At 36.8% G+C, this 5,484-nt stretch overlaps 1 pseudogene; it reads right to left on the reverse strand.

Moving 5' to 3' along the window:
- Positions 1-1,721: 1,721 nt before the first annotated feature.
- LOC122889151 lies at positions 1,722-2,351 on the reverse strand (annotated as a pseudogene).
- Positions 2,352-5,484: the final 3,133 nt, after the last annotated feature.

The following is a 5,484-nucleotide window of genomic DNA, read 5'->3' on the forward strand; positions in this document are numbered from 1 at the left end:
CACAGCCAAAATCACATCCATCAATTAAACGCTCACTGGGCTAATTTCTGGGCAAGCCAGAAACTGCCACTTTGCAGCCTCTGGATGAGCTCCTCTTTGCCATCAACACATTCGCATTCGTCAGCTTATTCCCAAGCCAGGACTGCAACCACTGACAAGGGTTCCTCTGCTCCAATGTACTGATCATGCACTGGTTAGAGGGACCGTAGAATGGACTTCAGCATCTCTAAGACCTTCCCACCCTCTAGCTGGATCCACAAAACATCCTCTTCAATAATATTTCAGTGTGAGGTGCAGGCACAATTTTAGTCCAAGAAGAGTAGACTTGCTGTCACTTAGCTTTCAACTTTATTGGGAGGGAGGGGGAGAAAGACGGAGAGGCACTTGCACCTCTGGCTTAGCAAGGTCATATATTTTTCCTTTTTTGTGGGTTGAAGTGATAGTATGAATCTTCAAGACTGAATGGGATTTAATCAGATAGTGGCAAACAGACAGATAAAGGCAAAAGACATGGGAAACCTGACAGCCTAGAGTATTACTAAGTAGATCACTTTGGACTAATTAGAAATTGGAGGAAGCCTTTGGAGGAAGACAGGACATAATACTAAAGGTCCCAGATCCTTATGCCATGCTAAGATGAGTCTACTTTTTTAAACTGAAGGACATAAATGATCTTAAAAAGGAACGTGGATAACATATTTTTGGTTTTGATAATCAGCATAGTATGAACGATGGTTACAGTGGCATGAAACAGACCTGCTAAGAGACTTTGGCAGTAATTTAAAACTGAAATGGTGACAGATTTAACTGGGACAAAGACAGTGAAGAGGTAAAGAAAGGACGAGATTTCCAAGGTATGTAAGAGCTAGAATTCATCTGGGAATGACCCATCTGGAGACAAAGGTTACAGAGTATCTTTTCAGTGTTTGGCTTGAGGGACTAAAACACCAGATGACAAATTAGTGATCACAAAAGAAATTAAAAATAAAAGTGGAGAATGAGAGGAGAAGACAGTAAGTTTTCAGATTTTTAAAGCTTTAGAGTTTTGAAGTTCAACCGAAAAATCCAGTAGGCAACTCAATACTTCAATATGCAGTGCTCTAAATTTATAACTGAAGAAATCAAAATGAAGAAAGTTGAAATCTAAAGGTCAAACAGAGGCTTTGTGGTCAAAGAAGGGTTTTATTTTAATTTCTTTGACTCCAAATTCCATCCCCCTTGTAGAACTAGCTCTGTGGCATTGTAAATTCAGGTCTAAATAACCATGGTTTCTTCACTTACGATGCAAGAATGGTACCTATCTCTTCGATTAGCTGAAATACTATAGAGTTAAGATTTAGTCAATAAAAGCAGAAATCCCTCAAATGAATGTTTTAGCTGACTTGGCACAGACCCTTTGAATTATTGACCGGCAACCACCTAGACAAAAATAAATAAATAAATAAATAAATAAAATCTTAGGTAGACCGATAGAGAGGGCTGTGTGTGTGTGTGTGTGTGTGTGTGTGTGTGTGTCTTTGGTTGTGCAGCTCTGATCCACCATTCTACGTTGATTTCACTTAGTTAGGAAACCAAAACCATGTTCATGTGTATGCTGCTAGGGACACTGGATACAGAACAGGAAAATAGACCAGATGGTCCTTAATGTTGACCTAGGAAGACATTTACTCTAGGGAAAAAAAAAAAAATTCATTTCTGTTTCAGACTGGCTTCTCATATTCTTTTTTTTTAGCACAAACACATTTATTTACTAACCAAAGGGATGATCCTAATTAAATCAACACTTTGAAATAGTTGCATGTAAAAAGTTTGTGATAAAGATAACTGAACACAGTAATCGAAAAAAAAAAAAAAAAAGGCAGTATGGAGATTTGCTCATTGAACTGAGCTTGTTCATCCTCACCGCTAATTCCTATCCAAAAGGATGAGGGAATTTTTACTCTACTTTTTTATAGACCCGAGTACAGGTGACATTGTTCATGATGCACTCCACCACTAATTTCCCATTTTCCAATTTTCTTGTGATTGTGCTTTCCTTCCCATCCCATTCCTGATGTTGAACCCATGCGCCATCTGTGAAGTTGCAGACCGTCTGAGTTTTTCTGCCATCAGCTGTGGTTTCTTCAAACTTCTCTCCCAGGTTACATGAAAACTAGGTTGTTTTCAAAGTGCTCTCAGTTTTTATGGTGAGGTTTTGCCATCAGAAGAGATGATACAATCTGGTTTGGCCATTGCACCCACTTTTCGAGAGCCGTTCCCACTCCTACTTCCTTCATGTATTCGTCAAAGCCCTTGCTCCCCACTAAGCACCATCTTCCTACCAGCTGCTGAATGGTGGCCATGGTGGGCGCAGGTGGGTGGGCCGAGCGAACAGAGCAGAACGGGGCGTTGGCAGCTTGGCTTGCCTCTCATATTCTTTTAATGAAGATTTTTATTTGTGCATTTTGGTTGTCAAGTGAATTTTTTGCTACTGAAAAGGTGGAATCTTAAGCCTTTCATGAAAATTAGTACACCTCCTTGTGGTTATAGATAACAAATGTATCCTTTAAATGGAAAGGACAATTAAAGGGGTTTTTGTTATCTTTCCATTCTTAAACTTTGCTGGTATTGATTTATTTGGATTGTTAATCATCACCAAACGTAAAAGATTATCTCAAATCAGAGCATGTCATGTCATGTCATGTCACGTCTATTTCCTCTTTGCTAGAAATGGACCATTGTGCTGCCAAGATACATTGTTAGAGCAATTTGTTTTCCTGGTTTTCACCCTCCCCCACTCTACTATGTAGAGATACGTTAGTGTTTTCATCTGAAGTCTTGCATTTTCAAAGGGGATAAGAAAAGAATTGGCCATGCATACAACAAAGCAGAAATATTTATCACTGAAGTTAGTGAAGGGTTGAGACATATTTAATTGTGTAGTGTATACAGCAATAAATCCGCTTGTGGAATTTTTAAAAAGTTGCATTAAGGAAGAAAGGATTTTGATACTTTAAAGGTATAAAGCCCTTTGGATTCAATTACATAGTATTTATCAAAAGTGAATGGATAGAGATTAAAGGTGTTAACTTTGCAGTCACCCGCCTGGGTTCAAAGGGACCTCAATATTTCTTCCAGTGTGAACTTCAGCAAGTTACTTAACTCTCTCTGGCATAATGTCTTTCAATGTAAAAGAAGGAAAATAGTTATCACCACCTCCTGTGGATATTTTGAGAATTCAATGGGTTAATACATAATAAAGCATTTGGAATATGGCTTGGCACATAATCAGCCCTCAATATATGTTAGCTTTCATAATGAACTGATCAACCTATTGTTCTACTGTTTAGTATAGTAATTACCAGTTGGTATTATAGAAGCTTCAGCTTTGCTAGTATAAACAGCATATTGCCTCAACTATCCTACACTCAGTACAAAATCAGATAGTAAGAAACAATATGAGTAGCAAATGTTTATCATAAATACCATGCCCAAAATCTGAATGATGTTGGCCATATAAACAGGAAAACCTCCACGTTTTGTCTGTTTGTTTAAGTCTGACATTTGGTGACAAATGATACAAAGATAAACAGAATCCTTACCCTTAAGCAACCTGTGATCTAGTTGGAATATCAATAAGAATAGATACAGTATTGGGAAACATAGGATTATTTCTGAGACAGTTACAAGGGGTGAAGTGGGGAATCACTTTTGTCAGAAAAACAAACTTCTGAAAAGAATTCCCCATGCTGTAGGATCTTACATGGGATCACCTTGTCATATAGCAATCTTTTTAACAGAATTATGAACTCTTGCCTTTCTACTAAGCTTTAGTATTAGGCTTTCTAACAGCTAATGGCTCATTTCTAATTCTTTGCATTGCTGAAAGAGCCTCGTCAATGTAACCAATATTTTTTGAGTACAAACTAAAGTGAAACACAGGGCTACCCCATCATCAAAACTTGAGTGCCCTGACAATGATGTAATGAACAAGTCATAAAAGACACAGAAGAGCCAATACAATCTTGAGAAAGAACAAAGCTGGAGGTATCATGCTCTCTCACTTCAAACTATATTACAAAGTTGTAAAATCAAAACACTATGCTATTGACATAAAAACAGACACACAGATCAATGAAACAGAATGGAGAGCCCACAAGCAAACCCACGCATATGTTCGATTTATTTATAGCAAAGAGCTAAGAATATACAACAGGGAAAAGACAGTCTCTTCAATAAACAGTGGTGGGAAAACTGGACAGCAACATGCAAATAAATTATATTGGACCACTATCTTATACCATACACAAAAAGCAAGTCAAAATGAACTGAATACTTGAATGTAAGACCTGACACTATTAATATCCTACAAGAAAGCATAGATGGTGAGCTCCTTGATTCTGATTTTAGAGATGAGTTTCTGGATTGGGCAAACAAACAAATAACAACAGCAACAACAAAAAACCCAAGTGGGAATCTATCAAACCTCTGCATAGCAAAGGAAGCCATCAACAAAATAAAAAATCAACCTACCAAGTGGGAGCAAATAATTGCAAATGACACATCAGACAGAGTTACTCTCTCACATAAATACAAATATATGCATAAATATTAAGAACAACAGCAAAAACTCACTAAAACTCAGGCAAAGGAGCTCAGTGGGCATTGTTTCCACAGGTACCACACAGAAACTAACAGGCACATCAAAATGTACTCAACAGTGCTAATCCTCAGGGAAATGCAAATCCAAACCACAATGAGATACGACCCCCCACCATTTAGAATGGATTATTACCAAAAAGGGTGTGTGGGAAAGAGAACTAGTCCACTGCTGCTGGGAATGTCAATTGAAGCAGTTACTATGGAAAACAGCATAGAGGGTCTCACAAGATGAAAAACAGAAATTCCACATGACTCAGCAGTTCCACCTCTGAGTATTTATCCAAAGGAAACGCAACACTAACTTGAAAAAATATTTGTACCCCCACATTCACCGCAGCATTATTTACAGCATAATTTGTTGTAATGTACTAATAATTGTAAAAATAATTACATAATGAATGTTACATTATCACAATAATACAATAAAAATACAATTGTGATTATGATAAATAATAATTTAATATTAAAATTAATAATTAAATAAAATTTAAAATAAAATAATAAAAATACAGTAACAATCATTGTAATAATGTAACATGATTTTCATGATATGGCAACAACCAAAGGGTCCACTGAGAGAGGAATGGATAAAGAAAATGTATATAAATACAATGGAATATTATTCACCCACAACAAATCCATTAGAGAGCCATTTGTGATAACAAGGATTGACCTTGAGTTCAACAGGCTAAGTGAAGTCATACAGAGAAAGACAAATACCGTATGATCTCACTTACACATGAAATTAAAAAAAAAAAAACAAAAAACCACAAAACCAAAATCCAAAAATAAATAATGACTGAGTTCGTGGATACAGAGAACAAATTAGTGATTCCTAGAAGT

The sequence above is a fragment of the Neovison vison genome, chromosome 11 (genome assembly GCF_020171115.1).
Source record: "Neovison vison isolate M4711 chromosome 11, ASM_NN_V1, whole genome shotgun sequence".
NCBI lineage: Eukaryota > Metazoa > Chordata > Mammalia > Carnivora > Mustelidae > Neogale > Neogale vison.